We start from the raw sequence: 24989 nt of genomic DNA, 5'->3' as shown, positions 1-24989 counted from the left end.
GGGTGTTTTCGGCGTTTAACCCCCTTGCCGGCTGCATTGAATACAGCCCATTACGTTAAACAGGATGTTCAGCTCTGTTTGGCACTTTTACCCAGCTCCAGTCCTTTAATCTTTCACGGACATCCAGCTAACTACCGCTATCCGGCCGCCCGCTGCGAGTGACCTGTGGCGAGCTCAGCAGCGGGAAATAACATCAGGCTTACGAGTGAGCTCCCCTCCTTCTGATTGACATCCGGAGGGTACTAAGAACACGGAGACTGTCTGCTCCCGACGGTGACCCACACTACAACTGGGTCCCGCCGGTGGAAGCGGACACCAAAGGGACAATCCATCAGGCACTACAGGTGACACAGTATATCGGCTCCCGACGGTGGCTTAATAACAACTGGGCTCCGCCGGTTGTTAGCTTTTACGAGTGGAACTTTTGTCTCTCTCCCCTTCTTCTATCATCATCTCCTGTTAGAGCTCAGCGGGACTGGTAATTATCCGTATAACATTGTCAGAAAGTTCATTGAATTTGAGGAGCTTGGACGTTAATGCTCACACCATATAGAGCTGATATATATATATATTTTTAAATATCAGTGGGACCTTACAACCGGTTGTACATAAATCTCACGATCTTATGCTGGATACAGTGCAATATTCTTTTTAATAGTATACTTGTATGTATGATATATTTTCTTGTGTTTATTAAATTTATTTTATTATAGATATTTACCTATTTTTATATTAAAAAATATTGAATCAACACAGTGCGCTCTCTATTTATCCTGTTTTTTTGTCCTACTGAATTCATATTCATGTGGGAGCAGCATAATTAAATTACCTTCAGCTGTGGTTTTACAAATATACCACTAATAACTGCGCCCGATATATATCCCATTACGTTAAACCCACTAAATACATTTAACATATATTTATACCATTTATATCATTATATGCCAAACTCTTATCAATATATGCCATACTCTATTATACCAAAGTCTCTATAAAGCCACTTTCGCCCTGTGGTCTAAGCATGCAGTGACTAATAATGTGATTCTCGAGGACAGTGAGAAGCATAAATTTAAGTGTTGGTGTGTTGGTTGCTAGAATTGACTTTCTCTAAGGAGCCCATTTAGCAAGTAAAGCCACAAAGGAGAATAGGTTTTGGAATTGTGGAATTTACATCCAGACACTAATCACCTGGCACATAGGACATTTTATTCCAGGTCCCCAAGAGACTGATTCAGAGTCAGCCTCAAATGTATCTGCAATGCGTGCTCAGAAATAAATGGTGGATCTTTGACTCAGACCCCAGGTGTGACAAATAAGATTATCCCAGCTGGAATGTATGCCATTACCTAGTTTTATTATTAACCTTTTTATGAGGCACCATGTCAAAAGCTTTAGAAAAATTAAGAAGTATTACATCAACATATTCCCTAAGTCCAGCCCCCTACTGATTTCCTCGTAGAAGCTAATTAGTCTGATATGATCTATTTTTGACGAACCCATGCTGATCCTTACTTATCACCTTCTCCTGTTCTACAAAATTTTAAATACGATAAGGTCCAAAGTGGAGTCCCGCAAGGTTCAATATTGGGATCCACCTTGTTTAATATATTCATTAATTATATAAGTAGTGACAGTGAGTAAAATTGCAATATTTGCGGACAACACAAAATTGAGTAAGGAAATGAACTCAGGAAAGGATGTGGATATGCTACAAAGTGACTTAATGGTACTTGTGAGTTAACTGGGCGCCCGATTTCTAAATCGGGTCGGATCGGGCACATCGCATCGCATCGCATGCGACCATCGGATGCGATGCGATGCGATGCGATGACCCGATTTTTCCATAGGAATCAATGTTAAAATGGCCTACAATCAAAAAATCGGGCGCCCAGATAACTCATAAGTACCGACTTAATTAAACTGGAAAGGTGGGCTGAAAGGTAGAAAATGCAGTTTAACGTTGATAAATTTAAAGCAATTCATTATGAGAACAAAAATGAACAAGCTACTTATAGGCTAAATTGAGTTATTATAGGGAATTCTGCTGTAGAGAAAGACTTGGGAGTCATCATAGATGAAAAATTGGGTAATAGTGCTCACTGCTCAAGTGCAGCAGCATAAGCAAACCGGACAATGGCATTCATTCAAAGGGGAATGGATTCAAGGGATGCCAATGTGATAGTGCCTCTTTACATGGCATTGGTGAGACCACACTTGGAATATAGTGTTCAGTTCTGGGCACCGCACCTTAAAAAGGACATAAATAAATTGGAACAGGTACAGAGAAGGGCGACTAAGCTAGTAAAAGGTCATAATCACTAGAATATAAAGATAGGTTAACCAGGCTAAGAGGTGATATGGTTAGTATGTTCAAATACAGGATTGGGAATCATATGGAACTGTAAGATGATTTGTTCACTAACAGGCCTATACTGAGGACACGCGGGCATGTACTGAGGCTCGAGAAAAGAAACTCCTTACTGAATTAAGAAGAGGATTCTTCATCATTAGAGCAGTAAAATTCTGGATTAATTGCTGGTGGAGGTGGTTACAGTAACTACTGTTAATGAATTTAAATCTAAACTGGATGCATTTCTGGCCACTAAGGGAATCTTATAAATATGACTTACTCAAGTCAGTAGTTACAAGTTAGATAGGTTGAACTCGATGGACTAACGTCTTTTTTCAGCTTTAATTACTATGTTACTATGTTTGTCACAATTGGATGCATCTATGCAGCAGCACTGCTCTTATCCATCTACTTGTGAAAGTAGTTACATAACTATCAGCATATGTTTCACCTGGCTGAGATGCACTGCTTATGTGCCCTGATGGTTACCACAGTGGTATACAGATTGGAATTACATAAAGATAAATGTATTTCCTATAGGCTTTTGGTGACTAGGGAGGTGGTTTCTTCGGTTGGTGTACCAGTGCCAGTTAAATTTGAAAAAGCTGCCAGGGGTTAGCAGTGAAACGCGTTAGTTCCCAACCATTGCACATTCAAACCATTGGAGAATTGCAGTCTGAATCAGCCTTGGACCTGTCCCATTACCACACCTTATTACAACATTGAACAGGACTTTGTCCCCTATTACCAGGACATTGTGGTCACCAGCACTCTCTCCACAAGTGGACAACAGCCATCTCTTTCTGCCTATGAGCATTAACCACATCATCCTTCTGGAGATCGCAGTTAGCTGGTTAATACCATGCTTGTACAAAGAACTGGTAATACACCTTTCGATTCTTTATATGGCATTCAAGGAACTATGGGCCTTATTCTAGTTCACTCTTTCTGACAAATTCCTTCTTAGATGGACAAAACCATATGCACTGCAGGGGGGCAGATGTAAAATGTGAAGAGAGAATTAGATCTGGGTGAGTTATTTTGTTTCTGTACAGGGTAAATACTGGCTGCTTTATTTTTACACTGCAATATAGATCTAACTTTGAAGTAAAACCCCACCCAAATCTAATTCTCTCTGTACATTTTACATCTGCCCCACCCGCAGTGCACATGGTTTTGTCCATCTAAGAAGGATTTTGTCAGAAAGAGTGAACTAGAATAAGGTCCTATGTTTGAGGTCCCACAGGCATTATAAGAACAGACGGTCTCCATCATTGTCTTCACGTTATATTATATTATATGTGCAATATTATTGTTTTAATCAGTGCTTAAGTTTTATATTTCCTATATACTATTGTGAAAACAATCCTTTTTTTATGTTTTTTTAGTGCTGATCTCCCACTTGTTGTTTTAGTGATATCCAGGCCTGAGCACTGCTGTCTTATTAAGTACATCAGCATACCCTCCAACATGACCCATTCCATTCGGTACACAATGCTCTGTTCCTGGACGTCCCTTGTAATGTATGATTGCCATCACCTGTGTTGAAACATCCTTCTCTTCAATTACCTAGTTCCACACAGGTGCTGGCAATCATACATTACCAGGGACGTCCAGGAACAGAGCATTGTGTACCGAATGGAATGGGTCATGTTGGAGGGTATGCATCAGTTATTTGGGTTTAATAATCTGTACTAGAGTCTGGATATCACTAAAACCTCCTTTGTTATGGTGCCTTGGACACCGAGGTTGGGAATGTGTGTATAGGAAATGCTTTTTTTTTTTTAATCCAGACTGGTGCTTGGCTGTAAATCCAGGAACAGCAGTGATTCTTACTTACTCCCCTAAACTTCCTATGGCTTCACCTGTTACTCATCTGTGACTCAGCATTTTCTGTAATACCAGCTTTCGAACTCTATGGCCTCTCCTAAAATATTTATCATCATCGTCTGAGAGTGTCTGTTCTCTCTACCTGAAATGAATGTACAACTATATTTTCTGTTGTTATTTTTGTTATACAGCACAAAATGCTCCACTCTGCTGCATCCAAAAACTTTGCGGTGAAATCTAAGAAAGTGGGGATTTGTAAAATGTGCGGGGTTACAGCAAAAAAGTGTGAGTTGGAAACTGTTACATGTAATAGGCATTGAGAACATGCTAACTCTCGTTAAACTTGCATTTACACTTCTAATACGCCATGAAGATGTTTTCCATTAAAAGCGTTCAATTTGCCAGATGGGCTACGAGGTTGAAACTTGTAAAAAACAAAACTATTAAACAAAGCCCGCAAAATAATAGACTTGTTTCATCGCAATGTGTGTATAGGGTGATCTAGACAATGGGAAGTTCAAGAGAAATCACCTAGCCTAGATTGCTTAACACACATCTCTGCATGTGTATGCCCCTTAAATGCCATACTGCCAATTGCCAGACTCAAACACATGAACAAAGCACCTAAACACATCCACTGCTTCCTTCCCATCACCTATCAAAGAAAACATGGCAGAGGGGAGTGACTGAGACGTCCTAACGTGGAGGGCGTGGAGAGAGGTGGTGACGCGGGACGCGCACTGTGAGAGACGGAGCGGGAAGTTGGAGCGTGGAAGCAGAAGCCGGGAACCAGTGAGACCCGGGGGAGAGAACGGCTCGGCTCTCAGAAGCAGCGCCGGCGAGCGGAGATTCGGTGGAGAGGTGCATGGGCACTCGTAGTTACGGAGGTCCAGCTCTCGACCCCGCCGCCTGGGGAGCCGGGACTAAACTACAGTGGAGGCACGGAGCCTACAGGAGAGAAAGGGAGGTGAGCGCAGAAAGCCATTTATATCTGTCTATTGCCAAACACCTACCAGCGTTACTGTTCTCCTCTGTGATCAGAATACAGACGCTAATTCTGGTTAAACACCAGAGGCTATCAACATATATGCGCTGCATGTGTCCACAGCCATACCTGCCTAAAAATGATGGAACGCTAATAGAAGTGCTAAACCCGTGTCGCCCTCTCTCCCCAGTTATCTCCATAGACAACATAGATTGCTGGGTTTCTGCAGCGGTCTACAGATGTTAAAATAAGATCTTATGGACGCCTTGCCCCTCCCTAGGAATGCGGTTTAATTAATATATGCCCTCTCCTGCCTCTTCTTATAGGACCTTCATGCAATAGGAGTCTAAGCAGCAAAGCCCCAGGCCGGATACAGCCCGGCATAGCTTTCGTAGCTGAAACTGTACCAGCATTTGCTCCGAATGCCGGCGAAAAAACCCAAGCCCACGGCGACTACGCCGATCAATATATTTAAAACAGCCCAGAATATGGCACATAAACAAAAAGATAGACTCTCTGTTTCCCCAAACGCGCAGCAAAAATCAGCACAAGAAAAGCTAGCTGTTTCCTTTGGTACTCCAGAGGAGGAGAATACAGATGAGCCAATCTCTGTACGTACAATGTCGCAATTGCTGGCAGATCTGAAACTGGATCTGTCAAGAGAAATAAAAAATCAATTCCAGGAGCTCTCTAAAGAACTTACAAGTCTGGGAGAGAGAACTGACCAAGTAGAGAGCAAAATGGAAACAGTGGTTACGGCATACAATGAGTTAAAAACCTCATATACCTCCTTGCAAGGAGAAGTGCTGCTCTTGAAAGAAAGATTGATTAGTGCAGAGGATCGGGCAAGAAGGAATAATTTAAAAATCAAAGGGATCCCAGAAGAAATTGCAGATGGACAGCTACGTCAATATGCCACAGATCTGTTCAATAAAATCTTGCCAGGAATTGGTAAAGAGCAGTTAATTATAGATAGGATCCACCGGCTCCCAAGACCGAAATGGTTACGTACAGAGGCCCCAAGAGACGTCATACTGAAGCTTCATTATTTTCATATTAAAGAGCAAATCCTAGCTACCAGTAGAGATGAAGGCAAAGCACTAGAAATATTGGGAAAGCTACAGGTTTTTGGCGACCTCTCCGCAGCAACATTGGCTAAAAGGAGAATGTTTTCTAAAATTACCACTGTACTGAGGCAAGAAAAAATCAGATACAAATGGGGCTTTCCGGTAAAGATTATCATATTCTATGAAGGATCAGTATATATATGGAAAACGGAGGAAGAGGCGAGGGAGAGCATGGAGAAATGGAATTTGCGAGTCCCAAAGACGGGGGAAGATAATTTAGTGGCTCTGCGGCAAGAATGGAGAACTGTATAGAATATCAAGAGCCTCAAGGGAATATCCCCAAGATGGAGAACTATGTTTTTCATGTGCAGTCAATTCCCCCCCCCCCCCCTTTTTTTTTTTTTTTTTTTCCTCCTTCGAGGCACTTAGTAATTTTTTATGTTTAAGAATTTAAAAATGCATAGATTAAGGATTTGGAGACACCAAGTCCTTAGAAATATACAGGCATTATGTATGAGACTATTTGTCCTGATCACAGCTTCCAAAAGTGTATTACCACAACAAATAAGAGATTGGATACTTTTTTCACAGATAGGGTATAAAGTATTATAGACATTCAAAAGATTAGAAAATTTATGATATAAGGTATGAGAAATATGATATTTCCTTGTTAGCGGAGGGAGGGGCTGGGGTGTTTTTCTTTTTTTTTTTTTTTTTTCTTCTCTTTTTCACTGGGGCACCCACTAATTGTTTGCTCTTAAGAATGTTTAAGCATATAGATTAAGGATTTAGGGGTACTAAGTTTTTAGTTGAAACACACACGTGTATGTATGAATACAGTATGAGTTTGACTACAGTTTACAAAGTCTATTATCACAAGAAATAAGAGATAAGAAATGAGAGACTAGGCATCTTCACGCAGAGAAGGTATAGCTATTATTATGCATTTATAAAAGTAGAAAATTTCTGATATTTGGTACGGGTGATTTAATTTTTCTTTTTTTTTTTCTTGTCTTCTCGGTATGAACCCATATGGGTTGAACACAATCTCTAGTAGGCCTTAGGATAAGAAACAAGAGAGTAGGTAGTTTTTCAGAGATAAGGCATAAGATATTACCTTGTATCTACAAGAACTAGAACGTGTGTTAGAACGGATATGCTTTGTTATGGGATTGGGGTTTTTTTTTTGTTTTTTTTCTTTTTTTTTTTTTTGTTGGCCGGGATTAGAAAAGAAAGCATTCCTGGGAGGGGAAAAATAGGGTCGCTACCCCTAATAAAAGTACATAATTCCCTCGGAGAAGAGGGTTGGGGTGTTGGATACAACACCAGAATGTTGTTTGGTTTTGTATATGTGTTTTGTGTGTGTGTAAGGTTAGGAAGGAGAGAGATTAAACGCAGGGAACAGGATTGGGGATCATGAATAGCTTAGTAAAATTGATGTCTCTTAATGTTAAAGGGCTTAACTCGCCTCAAAAAAGAAGGAGAATTTTGAAATTTTTAAATGACCAAGATGTCCAAATTGCTGCATTACAAGAAACACACTTTTCAAAAGTGGTCCACCCGAAATTAGGTGACGGCAAGTATACTGAAGCATATTTCTCTTGCGCTATAAAAAAAAAAGCGGGAGTTGCTATTATATTTAGAAAAGATCTTAAAGTTAAGATTTCCTCCCAGTTGATGGATAATGAGGGGAGATACTTAATATTAAAAGGAACAATCAATGGTCAAAGAGTTACTATTGCTTCAGTATACTTGCCAAACACTGCACAAATGAAGGTGCTTAGAAGTTTTTGGCAGAAATTTAATACAGTGGCAGAAGGAGCATTAATTGTACTTGGAGACTTTAACTTAGTAATGGATACAAAAATGGATAAGTCAGATAATAGTAGCCTAAGAGCTTCACAAAGTGCCAAGAGGACCGTAGATAGATTTAATGACTCCATACAAAAAGCTGGAGTGTTTGATACATGGAGAGCGTTGCACCCCACAAGTAGGGATTATACTTTTTTTTCACATGTCCATAAAATGTATTCGCGTATTGATTTTGCGTTTGTAGATAGGTTCACCTTACAGCAAATTAAGAGAGTAGATATATTACCAAGCACATGTTCGGATCATGCTCCGCTCCTGGTTTGCTGGCAACAGAACCAAAATAATGGGGCCCCTAGGATATGGAGATGTCCAAATTATGTTTTTACCTCCCATGAAATAAAAAAAACAATAAAGGAAGCCTTAGAAGAATTTATTCTTTTAAATAAACCCCAAGACACTAGCGCAACCAATACATGGTGTGCATTAAAGGCAGTAATACGAGGCAGAATTATTCAGGCAACTGCAGCTTTAAAAAGAAGGGAACGTTTAGCCTTGTTGGAAGTAGAAGAACAAATTAGAGACTTGGAGAAATTACATAAAATACAACCTACAAATGAGGAGATTCTCAATAAGCTGAAGGAGCTGAGAGAGCAAGTGGACCGGTTAAACATGGCTCAAATAAATAGACAATTAGATAGATTTAAACAAAAAAATTATGGGGAGACCAATAAAGCCTCTAAATATATGGCAAAAAGAATTAAGGGAGTAAGGCTGAGATCAGCAATAAAAGCGTTATTTAATAAACAGGGTGAAAAAAGAACTAACCCAGCAGAAATTCCAGATATATTTGCAGAGTATTTACGGGATTTATATAATTTAAAAAATGATCCAGAAACTCCCCAACCGTCCGAGAAGGATATAAAATCTTTCTTAGATAAAATAAATGTTCCATCTCTAAATCAAGATCAAAAAGACGTACTCAATGAGCCTTGGAAGTTAGAGGAAATTTACCGCGCAATTAAATCCCTCAAAAGAAATAAAACACCAGGTCCTGATGGATTTATTAATAATTTCTTTTTAACATATTATAAAGAGCTGGCCCCACTCTTACTTCAAAGCTTTGTTGAAACTAATGAGAAAGGTGGGTTCCCAAAAGAGATGCTCCAAGCCAAAATTATCATGCTAGCCAAGGAAGGGAAAGACCCTACATCTCCAGCAAATTACCGCCCAATCGCCCTGTTAAATGGCGATATTAAAATCTTTGCAAAAATGTTGGTAGATAGATTGTCCCCATTCTTACCAGAATTAATAAAATCGGACCTAACGAAGCCACTTAGAGACATTCTACATACATGGTACAAATTTTTGGAAGATAGGAAATGCTTAAGCGCACCAATGGCGCACCTTCCGATTGAAACACTACAAAAAATAATCCCGAATTTAAATCTAAATATATGGAAAACCCAATCTATAAAAACGTTGGGTGACCTATACGAAAACAGACAATTAATGTCATTCGAACAAATCAAGATTAAATTTAAATTGAGCAATTTCGAATTTTATAAGTACCTACAGATAAGGCACTGGTTAGGCTCAGAGGTCTTTCAAACAAAAGAATTAGTTTCCCTACCAACGGGCTGCCTTGCCCATTTAACAGGGATGAAAAGGAAAAAGGGGATTTCATTCTGGTATAACCTTCTGTTAGACCGAGAGGTGGAACTGAATCACAAAACTAAATGGCAGCTTAGATGGGAAAGAGACCTAAATTTTGATTGGGATATTACACAATGGGACCAACTTTTTTCCATGATTAATAAAATGTCGAAATCAATGATGTATATTGAAAGATTTTATTTTATTTTTTACGACACATACTATACCCCAGTCAAGCTGCATTCCTTTTTCCCTGAACAACCAGATACTTGTTGGAGATGTGACGAAAGGGCAGATTCAATACATATCTTTTGGGCCTGTCAGAAAATAGTAGGCTTATGGGCGGAGATTAAACGGGAACTATTAGATAAATTGGACTTGGATATACAGTTAAATGCACAGGTAACACTCTTACATATACTTCCAACAAGCCTATCCTGTTCTAAGAAATATATTTTGAATCAAATAATTTCGGCAGGCATCACTGCTATTGCGCAGCACTGGAAACAAGAAAAGGCTCCAACCTTACAAAAAGTAATAGAGAAAATCGAGTGGTGCTATAAGTGGGAAACACTGGGGAAAGCAGAACAAAATAAAACAGTAAAGCTTTGGCTAGACTGGGAAGTATATAGAAGAAGTTTACCTAGATGCCTCTTGCCCTAGAGATGATAGCATGATCTTGCACTAATATAGACCAACTAATAAAAGGGAAGAGGAAAGGAAAAATATAAATGTATAAATCTCAACTGAGGTATATTTGGGGGCATTCATGAACCCCTACTGTTCTTAAATTCCAAGGCGATATGAAATCCTTAGATGAATCCTTCCTAAAGTGTATGTTTTGTTTAAAGTGTATGGTTTGTTTATTTATGTCATAAATGTTTGTAACTGCATTGGTACGTGAGGACCAGAATTGATATTTGAGCTATGCGATGCTGTCAGATCGTACCGATGTTGTTTGTGAGAATGATTTTATGGTAGTCCAATGTGGACAATATGTATGTATATTTTACAATTTTGCAAAATAAAAAGATATATAAAAAAAAAAAAAAAAAAAAAAAAAGAAACAAAAAAGAAAACATGGCAGAGGTGCTGCTTATATAGGGCCAGTGAGGTACAACTCGGGGTGACTTCTGGGAACCAATGGATCACTTGCTTTTCATATTAATCAACTCAAATGTAATATAACTTGCATTCTGATTTGCAAGATCTTTTCCTACTCTGCCAGCTGAAATCTCGCAATGCGTTGTATATGACTTACAATGGCACCATTAAGCTTGCAGTTTATTGGGAGTTCCAGTAGCGCACGCAGGGGGGGGTTTCTGGGTACCCAGAAACCCCCCCAGGAGTCTAAGGACCCTAGGCTGAAAGCTGAGGGTCCCCTCTTTCCATGGGTACAAGAATTTTAAAAATCGGCCCTTGGGAACCGGAGATATCTGACTTCAAAGCAGTGGTCCCCATCCAAGCCTGTTAATTGCTCTTCCCAGTCAGATATTTCAGGTTTTCTCTGACTTAGAGTTTTTTTGTGTGACTCTCCCCCTTTGATGGACACTAGAAGCTTGTCTCTACTATTCCCAGAACCAGAGATATCAGCCTTCCAGCAGCTGGTTACTGCTCTATCTCCACACCTGGTATGTAGTTTTATATTCTCATTGGCGGATTGCTCTGCCTCCTGAACTCTGATCCCCTAGTCCCCAATACCATTTGGTAGGTGGGATTCTCTAGTTTTTAATTTCATTAACATCTAAGAAATCTATTTCTGGGAACTGGAGATATCTGCAGTCAAGCAAGCTGTCCTCCCAAAAGAAAATTATGAATAATAAGCCCACTCCACTGTACACCCATACCTCCCAACACTCACGATTTCAGCGGGACAGTCCCGATTACCGGGTCCTGTCCCACTGTCCCACCCGCGGCCGGAGGTGTCCCGCTGCGGGGGGGGGCAGTTGGGAGCCCCCCCCCAATTTGACAGAATAGACGATGTGCGCATGCGCACAGCGTCTATTCCCGGCCGAAAACGGGGACGCGGCTCATTTGCATAAGCCGCGCCCCTCATTCACATAAGCTGCGCCCCTTTTTGGACGCCCATTTTTGGAGTGTCCCTATTTCTGCAGCTACAAAGTTGGGAGGTATGTACACCCCTCCTCTGCATATTAAACATTCTCTACCACCCTGGAAGTTATGTATCAGGGCCCCTTCATTCAGCCCAGTGTCCCCTTCTCCCACCTCATCTCACACCATCTGTGCAGTAAAGGGGTATTTAGTGGAAATTACTGATCCAGCCCCTACATGCTGAGCGATTGATATAATACCCCCTACCACCCGTGGGACATCAAAGCTTCCCCCACCCCTACCGCTGGAGGATTGGTAGGGGCCCCAATACATTGCTATGCCCAGGGGTCTACACTGCTGTGGCTGCCCCTGTATGTTAATATATATATATATATTTATTTTATTAATTATATAAATTTGGTCTATCTATAATACTTTGACTGACCCGGCATATAAGTGTCCATCTCCGTGCTTTGCTCCGCCCCTCTGGAAACCCCCTTCTGAAAATCCTGCGTTTGCCCCTGAGTTCCGTTCAGTCTCCCACCGAAATCATAGCAAGTAAGTGCGAGTTTTCACTCACAACCAAACTTGCAACTCGTTATATTTTGCCCTTATTGTTTTTTTTTATAACAAGCCCATGAGCACTTACACTTTCATCATAACTACTCTGGGGTTTTATTTGTGCCGGAGCAGAATTTGGGTCTAGATCAGGTATGTCCAACCTGCGGCCCTCCAGCTGTTGTTAAACTACACATCCCAGTATGCCTTGCCACGGTTTTGCTAGTAGGGAATGCTAAATCTATGGCAAGGCAGGCTGGGATGTGTAGTTTCACAACAGCTGGAGGTCCGTAGGTTGGACATGCCTGGTCTAGATGATACAAGTGCATTACTGGCAAATCAGTGCTGCTGAGCTTATGTTTGAGGAGTTGCACAAAAGTGAGAACGCATGTTATTGCTAACAAAGGCGTAACTACCATAGGTGCAAGGAGTGCAGCTGCTATGGGGCCCAGAGATGAAGGGGCCCATCTTTGCTGTCTAATTAATATGCTTTACATACATTTATCACCATCAGTTGCTAAATAGGGGGCCCTTACAAACTTGGGGCTATGGGGCCTACGAATATCTAGGTACGCCTCTTAGTTGCTAAGGTCATTTACAGTAGGTAATGGGATGGAGAGGGGGCCTTTTTAGCAATGTCCCTTGCTTTGTGGAAGGGCTGTCTGTGCAGTCTCAGCAGCCACCTAACTACTGTGCATGTGCTGTCTGGTGACTGCACCCCCTCTAGCACCCTCTCTCTAGAAATCCTGCTTTGCTCCTAGGGATGCAGCGTTTACAATGCATATCAGATTTCAGATTTCTACAGCTGTTCAACAACACTACAGGATATCGTGCCACTGTTCTCTTTCGGAAATAAATAGACCAGTTCCACATATTGTGTCCGTAAAGTACCTCAAATCACTTGCAAATTACCCCTTCTTGCTGATAATCAACTCATGACCGGTAAACAAATGAGCTCTCATCTAGGTTCCAGAAAGATTTACCAAACTTTCAAGGGTATTTTATGCAGAAGAAAAAGGATTGTTCTGGAAGATTCTATATTGTTGTAGATTCTATATGTTTCCACCCAAAAATCCATGCACCAATATTAATTTTAGTGGAATTCCATAAGTTCAGCATGAATCAAGAACATACCTATCTGAGCTCTTATATACAACTGGCTCTGGGACTTCGCAGCAATGCCAATAGTTTGCCTGTAAAAGACTTGCTTCAGTAGATGGTGAACGTGTAATGTAGCAGACATGGAGGACCATTCCTGCATTTCAATTTTAATGTTTCCCTCCACCTTCTCTGCCCTTGACATTACTACACCCACTTCTCTACAAAATCAAAACATCAGCAGCACAAGATGCTCTCCCCTGTCCCATCATCACCCCCCCCCCTCTCAATTAGTTCACCTTCTCCTATTTCACCCAAATTCCCTCCCTTGATGTTATCCACAACTCTCCTTCACACTTCACATTTAAGCCAGCTGTCTAATTTGCCGTTACTAGCTCCAGAACATTAGCAGAATCCTTCTTTATATCCTGATGTCACCGATACCCCTGTACACGCTCTCATCGTTACCCGCTTAGACTACTGTATCCTCCTCCTCTTTAGTTTCTGTAGCCTTTTCTCACTTCTTTCTATACTTAACACTGCTGCTCATCTCATTTTACCGTACTACCGTATGGTGTCTACTTCTCATCTTGGCAACATTCTTCACTGGTTCCCAGTTCTGCTCGGAAACCAGTTAAAACTACTCACCTTCACATACAAAGCCTTCCCTCACTGCAGGCCAGATGCACTAAGGTTCAAAAGTGATAAAATGAGAGTGATAAACAGCCAGCCAATCAGCTCCTGCCTGACATTTTTCAAACACAGTCTGGGACATGGCAGGTAGGAGCTGATTGGCTGGCATTTTACCACTCTCCATTTTATCACTTTTGAAGCTTAATGCATCTGGCCCTTAATTCGTAACATCATCTCTGTCCACACTCCTTTTCCCCCACCTCTCCTCCTCCTCTGACCTCTCTTCTACCCTAATCACTATCTCTCATATCTCTATGATTTCACTCAAAATATGTCTATTCTATAAAACTCCATATTCTAAGGTAGCAAGACTGTCAACCAGTATAAATGTGCCCTTAAAATGTTACCCTTTTATTAAAGCGTACCAGCCCTGATAACTTGTCACTAGTCTCCTGTACCTCTCCTTCATATACCATTCCTTGCTCACCCTCCACCCTCCAGCTATTTACCCCATTCCTTAATTATGTAAACACTAACAGGCAGTGCCCACACAGCACTATCCAAGTCACCAGTGCTTCACTGCCTTGTATCCTTCTCCCCTTTATTAATTCGGAATGCTTATATACTTTGTGGGGAATTACTAGAAACCATTATAATGCCCATCTGTGCATGCAGACTTTCATATATAAGCCAACCTGAGTACAAACAGCACAACACACATAACATATGTGCTCTCACTCTCATACATCTAGCCTAAATACGCCATGCTGTGTAAGACGCCTGGCTCCAACAAGTGGTTGTGAGCAGTGAAGCATGGCCATGGTTTCTTCATATGTTTCATTCATTTGAAATTAAGTTTTAAACATGTAGAAATTTGCACATGAAGCAAAACGGAATTTGTCTTGACTTATTCGCGAACAGATATATAAGTGTCACATATTAAATGTGCATTCTTATGAAGCGGATTTGTCACGACGCATTGCGGCTAAGAAGCAGATTCTAGTGAAAAATGCCAAAAAATACGTTTGTAAAATGCCTATCCATAGCAATGGAAAAATGGAAATGAAAAGTGTGACCATGAGATTAATGCTTAGCGGTGTCATATAGTAGTCATGGGCTCTGCTTTGCATAATGCAGAACACACGTATTTGTTTTTCCCAATAAAGTATAGTAGGCTATATTTAGGTGTTTTCTAAAATAGTGTATTTCTAGCGCTTGCGTAACATTTCACATGAATAGTAGTAAATAAAGGCAGCTGACATCCTGCTCATTAAAGGGAACCAGTTACCTCTGAGCTCACACTAGCATGAGGAGAACGACAGTGGCCACAAGTGGTATGGTAATCACCTGACTGAGCCACAGAGGTAAATCCCCAGACAAATGTTTGGGTGTACTCACTGTATTCTTTTAACAGGCTTTGGATAGCCTGTAATCCCTGCTGAATATCTGCACCACCCTCCACTCTGCATGGGAGCATTGTCTTATATTATTTTTTCTTCACTCCATGAACTATTTATTGTTGTCACATGAGTTCATGATTAACCACTGTGTTTGAGATTGATGTCCTGGGTTTTATTTGCCTGTCTGGGAAATGGGTACTTCCCCTAATACTAGGGACAGCCATTAAGGTGTTTGAGCCATTTGCATTTGCATTTTGTATACTTGCAGCGTCAGCCCGAGGCATAGGCAATATAGGTCAATTCCTCTGAAAACGCCTGGGGCATCTGGGCAAGCTGGACATATACTGTATGCTTGTCTGTGCCGGCTTCGGAAGTCCTGGCTGACAGTGTCTGTCCTCCGATGGGATGTACAGGCTTTCCGGCACTGCTGCGGCACTGCTTGCCATATTATATATCACAGGCAGCAGCGCAACAGCAGCAGGTAGACTGTCCAGATGATCATGCAGCTCCTGCTGCTTCTATCGGTGTGACGCTGGTGCATACCTCCCCAACATTTCAGTCCTGGAATGTTGCGAGCTCTGCTGGTAATGTCCCCCAGTCCCTCTGTATGGTGTATATAGACGTTGTGTGCATGCACACAGTATCTGTTGCCTGAGCAGCGGATGGCAGGGGGACACCCAACTGCCCTCCCATCATGGGTCACTGTAGCCCTCTGGGGGTGACGCTGCACTGTTCCAAAAAACAAACGGGATGATCCCGCAAAAATCAGGACAGTTGGAAGTATGCTGGTGTGAGTAGAGAAGCACAATTAAAAAGTGCAATTCTAAAAGCAACAGAACTTTGTGTTAAAAGAGTTAGGAAAAACACAAGAAAAAGAAAGCCATTGTGGTTTGCAAAAGAAGTAGCAAGTATTGTGAAAGCAAAAAAGTTGGCCTTTAAGAAATTTAAGCAGACGCAGAAGAATGAGGACAAAGAGGTGTATCTTGTTAGACAGAAGGAGGCTAAGAAGGTAATCAGATGTGCAAAAGCACAGGCTGAAGAGAAAATGGCCCAGTCAGTGGGTAAAGGGGGGAAAACTTTTTTTTTTTAGGTATATAAGTGAAAGGAGAAAAACAAAAAGTGGAATAATTAGACTGAAGACAGAGAGTGGAAGTTTTCTTGAGGGGGACAATGTAATAGCAGATAATGTTAATAATTATTTTTGCTCAGTATTCACTGCTGAAAGAGAGGGGAAGGGGCCACAGTTAAGTTGCAAGTATAGTCAGAAAACTGAGGGAGAGACAAGTACATTTACAGAGGAGAAAGTCCTCACAGAACTCTCAAAACTGAAAGTGGATAAATCAATGGGGCCAGATGGGATACATCCAAGGATACTAAAAGAGCTTAAAGGGGAGCTGGTAAAACCAATAACAGAATTATTCAACCAGTCACTAGCTACTGGAGTAATCCCAGAGGACTGGAAAACAGTGAATGTAGTCCCACTGCACAAAAGTGGAAGCAAGGAAGAGGTAAGCAACTATCGACCAGTGAGCCTTACATCAGTAGTAGGGAAATTGATGGAAACACTCTTAAAACAAAGAGTTGTAGAATATCTCAAAACCAGCAATTTACAGGATCCAAAACAGCATGGGTTTACTGGGGGAAGATCATGTCAAACAAATCTTATTGACTTTTTTGACTGGGTGACTAAAGTAATAGATCAAGGTGGGGCTGTAGATGTAGCTTATCTAGACTTTAGTAAAGCTTTTGACACTGTCCCACATCGCAGACTGTTAAATAAACTTGAAAGCTTGGGATTGGATTCTAAGATAGTTGAATGGATAAGAGTGTGGTTGCAGGACAGAAAACAGAGAGTTGTAGTAAGCGGAGTACAGTCAAAGGAGGGAAAGGTTACAAGTGGAGTACCCCAGGGATCTGTACTTGGACCGGTGCTTTTTAATATCTTTATTGGTGATATTGCAAATGGAATTGAGGGTAAAATGTGCCTTTTTGCAGATGACACAAAGGTATGCAACAGGGTAGACACACCAGGAGGGGTAAAACAAATGATTGAGGATCTAGGCAGATTAGAGAAATGGTCAAGAGAATGGCAACTACAGTTTAATGCCAAAAAATGCAAAATCATGCACTTGGGTCTCAGAAATCCAAAGACTCAATATAGTATAAATGGCACTATAATGGAAACTACTGAGGAAGAGAGGGATCTAGGTGTCACTATTTCAGGGGACTTAAAAGCAGGTAGGCAATGTAACAAAGCAATGAAGAAGGCAAGTCAGATGCTTGGTTGCATAGGGAGAGGTATCAGCAGTAGAAAGAAAGAAGTAATAATGCCACTGTATAGGTCATTGGTATGACCTCACCTAGAGTATTGTGTTCAGTTCTGGAGGCCATAGCTCCAGAAGGATATAAATACATTAGAGACTGTACAAAGAAGAGCAACTAAAATGGTGCATGGCCTACATCACAAAACGTACCAGGAAAGACTAAAAGATCTTAATATGTATACTTTAGAGCAGAGAAGGGAAAGGAGAGACAAAAGATAGAAACTTTCAAATATATCAAGGGCTTTAACAAGGTACAGGTGGGAGACATTCTTCACAGGAAGAGGAGCAACAGAACACGAGGACATGCACTGAAACTAGAGGGAGGAAGATTCAGGGGAAATGCGAGGAAGAATTTTTTCACAGAAAGAGTCGTAGATAAGTGGAATAGCCTCCCAACAGAGGTGGTAGACGCAAATACAGTAGTACAATTTAAACATGCTTGGGATAAGCATATTGATATCCTTACAAAAAAATAAGGATCAAATATGGTTTGAGGTAACATGTTTAAAAAAAGGGGCAGACTAGATGGGCCAAGTGGTTCTTATCTGCCGTCAAATTCAAATTCTATGTTTAAGAGCACAGAGGGTCCCACATTGGGGTGGGGGGAATTTAAATTGTCCAGGCCTGGCCCTGAATTCATAATGTCAACCCTCCAATGTTGACAGTTATGATATTGATTTTTGTTAAAATATGTGTAAGGGGAGAAATGCTTAACAGGTACAAATATATTAAGGACCATTACAGCGATCTGTCAGGCAGCCTATTTACGTTGAAATCATTTACTAGGGCACGAGGGCATGCACTTACACTGGAGGAGAGAAGGCACTTTGCAGGAAGGGTTTTTTTACGGTCAGGGCAGTAAACTTATTGAACTCTCTTCCATGTGAGGTGGTGTTGGCATACACAGTAATATAATTTAAATTAAGGCTTGACAATCATCTTTTCAGTCTTTTGTCAACCTAAACTACTATGTAACTATGTAAAATGTCTACAGGCAACATCGCTCCGCCGGTACTGGCAATTGCATGAACGCTGGGACCAAATAGATGCTGATGGATCCACTGCAGCTGTAAGGAGGAGCTAAGTCACTGCGGGGCCACCAAGAACAATATGTTGACATTTCGACTCTATGACCATGTCAACATACTGAGGTTGCTGTGCTTAAGTGAAACAGGTAAATACTTATGTAGTCAATTATTGTCTCTCTTGTATTTACAAAAGCTTCAAAGTTGTGTTTCAGATGACATAGCCAAGTGTTTATTGTTGAATACTGTTAAGAATATAATGTCAAAAAGCACAAGGTTTTTTTTTTCTGTATTGTCCTGTATTGATTGGTTGTGGTGATAGGGATTGCATATACCAGTTTGTATACTTTTACCATTGATTGGGGAGAACCAGATGGTTCCTGCCATCAAAGGTAAAAAAAACACACAATGTTTTTTTTTTCTCTTCTACAAGGTGCCAGGACATGAGCCATAGATCTACCCATGACGCCCTGACCCATTCTCTGATTGGCCTGCAGCCCATCGAATAGAAAAGCAGTGGTGACCATCAGCAGTTGAAGCCACCCATGGTTTCCTTGTAGATAGTTTTACTCCATCAAGATTAACTATTAATGACACCATCAATGGTTGACCCACCAATGGACACACCAATATGGACATTACTTCGTAATATTAGATATGTCAATCATCACCGTGCAAACTAGAGTGGCACTGACTACATATTAGGCTGCAGGGCGATGGATGGCAACAATTTTTTTACAACTTTTAGGAAAAATGAATATGGTTTAAAATAAATGTATTATATTGCACAAAGGAGATTTATTATATATTTTTTTATAATGCAAAGAAAATTCCACCTTTTTCAGGAATGTGCTGTATGATTAAAAAATTGGTTTGTTGGGTTAAAATGGTAAACACACTTAATCAAAAGGATTGTATGTTCATAGAAGGAGACTGTGAAATATTGATATTATCTTGTAAATGGAATCTGTTTAAACTCAAGATATCCCACTAGAAGGGAAAAAAATGACTAGTCTAATGTACAGTATATACAACCTGAACAGGAATGAAAAAAATCTATGTAATGTGGTCAGCTTTCATACATTTCCCCCACCTATTACCTGCACATAAACATATAGATCCTTATTTACAGCTGGACGCAATATGTATAAGTTGAGTCGGACATTTCTCAAAATGTGGTCAACTCAAAAGAAGCAGGACCACAGTAACCAATCAGATCCTGGCTATTATCTTCTAGAAGGTTCTGGATAAATTATATGTATCATCTGATTATTTGCTATGGGCAGCTCACTCCCATAAACCTGCACTTTAGTAAATAAACCCCTTAGAATCTGTGCAAGTAGGGATTACTCCTACAAACAGTGATACATAATGTAGTTGCCCAAATCAATGTATACGGTAGGCCTCTCACAAGAATACCTCCAGCACACTGCAAGTGACCATTAAAATCATAGTTACCTCCCCTCCTGCATTCTGCAGGGGACTCCCTGAAATAGCAGCAATCTCCCTCTCTCCCTCATTAGTCTAGCAATCTCCACATTTCACCTAGCCCACATTACACTGTTACATTTTTTGGGGAAAAAGGAATGAGAGATAGATACATTTATTTTGAATCATCAGCGCCATTTCCCAGCACTTTACCAAGTATAGTAGGTCTTACTAACTGCTTTAGGGATCATCTACATTTGGATATAAATCATTTTAAAAGATTCCTCTCAGATGTAGCAGTACACACCCACGCTTCCAGGGGCCACGTTCACAATCTCTTTTCACAATCTCTCCATATATGGAACTAGACATGCCATTTGGGTGGAGCATGACATGCCCCCTCAATGGGGCGCTGTGCAAAATTCTACTACCAACTATAATCAACATGAAATTAGTTTTCAAAAGTAGATAAGTATGATTAAAATACATACTACATACTCATATAAAATGCAAAGATCTCATTTACATACATTTGCAAACATTAGTTACATATTTGCAAAATTGGTAAGCCACCAGCCAGGCCATGTCACCTTCTTTAGTGGTCTTACACTATAATCACACCCAGTTTGAGTCATATGGTTATGTATTTCTAAATTGAGAGTTAGCCTACATGGAGGTCCCCAGGATCTCCCAATATGGAACTTCAAGGATCTGCACCCCTGCTAACTCGGTCCTCAACTTTAGTCCTCAAAGCACACTAACAATACAGGTTGTTGTGATATCCAGGTTGCAGAACTGATGGCTAAAATCAAAATAACTGATACTAATTAAGTCAGCTGTGCTTAAGCATTAATATAACTAAAGCCTGGAATGTTAATGCCCATACACACTAGAAGATTATCTTTCCAATCTGGCTGGTTGGACTGAAAATCTGGAAATTTCTGGGAACAAATTACCATCGACCGTTTGCTCCCAAAAGCTTAAAAGTGGACAAAAGCAGTCATCTGCATAAATTGATTCAACCAATTTGTCTGTAGGACCATTTTTTGTCTTTTTTTTTTGTTGCATTTTTAGGAGCAAATGGTCTCTTGTCATTTGCTCACAAAATTCTCCAGTTTTTCATTCCAATCAGCCAGATTGGAACATAATCTTATAGTGTGTATGGGCCTTGCTCTGAGGACTGAAGGCCAGATTCCGTAAAACAAAAAAGCAATTAACCCTTTCAGGTCCAACGTCTAGTCAGGCTCAACAGCCCTGGCGCTAGTAGCAGATCCAATGGTGAGCCACTTTCCAATAAGAACATTAACATTGTTCAACATTCAATACAGACCAATTTGGAATAAAAAAAAAAACAATTACAATTAATTTAAGCATTTAAACCAGACTGTTTGAATTGCAAAAAAATAAAAAATTTGGACTGCAAATGGTTAATTGTGTGTCTGGATCAAACCATGTTGCTATGCAAATGCATTTATATTGTTTCTCTGTCAGATTTTGTATGTAGCCCACAGATGTTAGACACCTTTATTTTTACATTGCAATGTAGTATGAACATACCCCACCTAAATCTCACTCTCTCGGCACATGTTACATCCAGGGTTGCCGACCCTCCCGGAATTTGCAGGAGTCTCCCGAAAGCCCCACTGAGCCCCCCCCCCCCCCCGATGGCGGCATTTAAATGCCGCAATCCGTGGGTCTCAGAGTAGGGGCGGAGCTAAAATGGCACAATCGTGTCATTTTAGCCCCGCCCCCTCCATGGAGATCAGTTATTTAGGCTTTTTGTCATAATGGGGGTGGGGCTTAATGACATCACCGTTAAGCCCTGCCCCCAAACTCGTAATAAAGGATTCCTCTCCGGGCTTCTCCCGGAGAGGATTTTTTGCAAGTCGGCAACCCTGGTTACATCTGACCCACCTGCAGTTTAACATGGTTTTGCCCATTTTCATGCTTTTCTTTGCTTTAGTAACAAAGCTGAACCAGCCCCTGAGGTTGGGGATGCCTGCTCTAACTACTGATCCCAACCATGCCTCTCAGAACAGTGATACACAAAGAGGTAGTTGTTCAAATGAATTTATAGGCCCATCACAGGTATATATACATTAAATGAGACAGATACTTTTTCATTATATGTCATAGAGGTAGGAGAGCTGGATTCAGAATACATCTAGATTGATATCACTAGTTTGCATCTTGAGGGGAAAAAAAAGCTTATCGAGAATAGAATGATTCATGTTCAATGTGAGATTATTAAATGCTTTGCCAATTCCTCAGTATGATATATATTATGTATAATAAGCTGACACTCATTGCAGCTTCAGGGATGGGAGCCAGCTTCTCAGCACACCTAATCAGATGAGTCACAGGACAATGCTCGCTGTCAGCTTCCACTACTGTTCCCATGTTCTGCAAAGGGTGGGACCAGGAAGTTATTTCCATACTATTACCGTGAGCACATAACCCACCACAAGGTAGGTGGATCCTTTTTGTTTATTGGGCATCTTAGAAAAGCACCTAAACACGATTATTTCCTGGTTGCCAGATATAGAAAATAAAGCTACACCTGTTTATTGTCACATGCTGTGCTGAACCTTCGGAAAGGATCAGAGGGAAATAGCCAGATAAGAATAAAACAAGTGAAAATACTGAAAAGAAGAGATGCTTTATAAAGGGAGAGAAAGGATTTAGCCAACAGTACCAAGTGGCATGGCTAGATTAAGCCTTCGGTGGGCCCGCGTCACTTTAAACAGGGGGCCCCCTCCCACTTGTTATTACTGTCTGCAAACTGCACAGGAAAATATGGGGGGGGAGTACTATAAACACAAATATATATATATATATATATATATATATATATATATATATATATATATATATATGTAAAATACCACATGAAAAGCCTGTGGTCCTCTGTACCTTACTCTATAGGAGCCCTGACAGGCCTCTGATTAAAAACCCTCCCATGATGAGGCTGCTGCTGTCCTCCATGGGCCTGAGAAGAATATGATGAGCTCCACCAAGCAGTGCTCAGCACAAGCCTCTCAGCGTCTGACCTCTTGTGCAAGTCTCTTAGTCAACTCCCAGTAATACACTGCACACTTGTGCAGTCAGTGTGCCTCGGCTCCCGATGCTCAGCACCATTAATCATTGTCACATTGGCAGATAAGTGAAGCTGCAGCACTACCCCACTCCCATGCACAAAACCTTGGCTAAATACATGCCAACCACAGGGGGCCCCTAGATAGAGGGGGGCCTTGGGTACTGACTCCCTGATGCCCCCCCCCCCCCACACACACACACACACCTTAATCCGGCCCTGCCAAGTGGTGATTGGTTTGTTTGTTTTAAATAGTGAGATATATCACTGGTTCAAAATCTGCACCAGGAATCACCATGGGTCAGATGTATCAAGCTTCAAAAAGTGAACAAATGGAGAGTGAGAAACATTCAGCAAATCAGCTCCTAACTGTCATGTTACAGGCTGGGTTTGAAAAATAAAGACAAGATTAGTTACTGTTTGTTTCCATTAAGCCTGAGCATTAAGGTGTGTACGGATGCATTCCGATTCTACTTGGATATAATCGCACGGCAAGCAAAATGCATTCAATTTTGACTATACTGTATATTACAGATCTGTACTTCATGGCCTTGCCTGCACAGTCTATTCTTCTTTTAGATTTCCACTAAATGAGAGCGCGCATGGGATTGAATCAGCATCGAATGCTGCTGAAAAAAAACGTTCGATGTCCCATTTGATTTCAATTTGATTTAGACTATATAGCCAAAATCGCATAGAAATTTAGTCAGAATCTCACCATGTATACACTACATAAGAGAGCAGAAGAACTGTGTACTCCAACAGCAGCGAGGAGGTATGTCAGGCTCCTGTCATACTGGTGCAGGACAATTCTTGTGTGAAACTTGCCTACAAACAGGACCACCCATAATTTGAGTATCCGTTTGATAGATCGAAAGTCAATAAGTTGACACCATGTGGTCGACATGCACATTGTCATCAATTTTGGACTTTTTTCATACTTTACCATCCACGTGGACTGCAAATGATAAAGTGTGTCGAGCTCACACTCCTTGTGAAACAAGTAGGAAATATAGTGTATTTCAACATCTAATTAATAAAAATAACTTTACAGAAACAGTTATTATACTATTTGAAGTGATAAATCTAAGAAACTAAACAAAACCTAACATTAAGGCCCTTATTCTGGTTCACTCGCAGTGGCAAATTCCTTCTCAAATGGACAAAACCTTGTGCACTGCAGGTGGGGCAGATGTAACATGTGCAGAGAGAGTTAGATTTGGGTGGGGTTTTAGTGAGATCTATATTGCAGTGTAAAAATAAAGCAGCCAGTATTTTCCCTGCACAGAAACAAAATAACTCACCCAAATCAAACTCTCTCTGCACATGTTACATCTGCCCCACCTGCAGTGCACAAGGTTTTGTCCATTTGAGAAGGAATTTGCCACTGCGAGTGAACCAGAATAAGGGCCTAAAACTGTGGTGGCAACTCTACTGCAACTTGCAACAATGTATCTATAAAAGCTAGACAACAGATTGGGCGCTTTGTCCGGTTATATGCTACCTCAAAGTTATAGCGAGAGTAGTGGGAGTCGCACTGTATATTACTGGCGGGGATGTGCAATGATCGGTTCTCTTGATAACGCAATTTTGCTGTATGGGGCTTCTGGCCTTTGGAAGCAGTGTGATTGGATGCTGGCAGCATATTTGAAATGTCTTGCATTCCATAAGATCACAGTT

The 24989-nt window shown here is 40.8% G+C and overlaps 1 protein-coding gene and 1 long non-coding RNA gene across 3 annotated transcripts in view; one reads left to right on the top strand and one right to left on the bottom strand.

Moving 5' to 3' along the window:
- The window catches only part of LOC146007815 (uncharacterized), a 145502-nt gene that overhangs the window by 64124 nt on the left and 56389 nt on the right, over positions 1-24989 (bottom strand). The gene's annotated exons all lie outside the window — the stretch shown is intronic.
- On the top strand, positions 16094-22677 carry LOC146007020 (uncharacterized). Of its 2 annotated transcripts, XR_014444199.1 has the most exons (4): positions 16094-16228; positions 18757-18936; positions 19221-19306; positions 22528-22677. It is a non-coding gene; the product is annotated as an uncharacterized LOC146007020 (long non-coding RNA). The 2 variants fall into 2 exon arrangements; XR_014444198.1 differs by lacking the exon at positions 22528-22677 and having other exon boundaries at positions 19221-19429.

This window comes from Crinia signifera, chromosome 6 (assembly GCF_055691185.1).
Source record: "Crinia signifera chromosome 6, ASM5569118v1, whole genome shotgun sequence".
Lineage (NCBI taxonomy): Eukaryota > Metazoa > Chordata > Amphibia > Anura > Myobatrachidae > Crinia > Crinia signifera.
The sequence above is the reverse complement of the archived record's forward strand: the minus strand, read 5'-3'. Positions and strand labels throughout refer to the sequence as shown.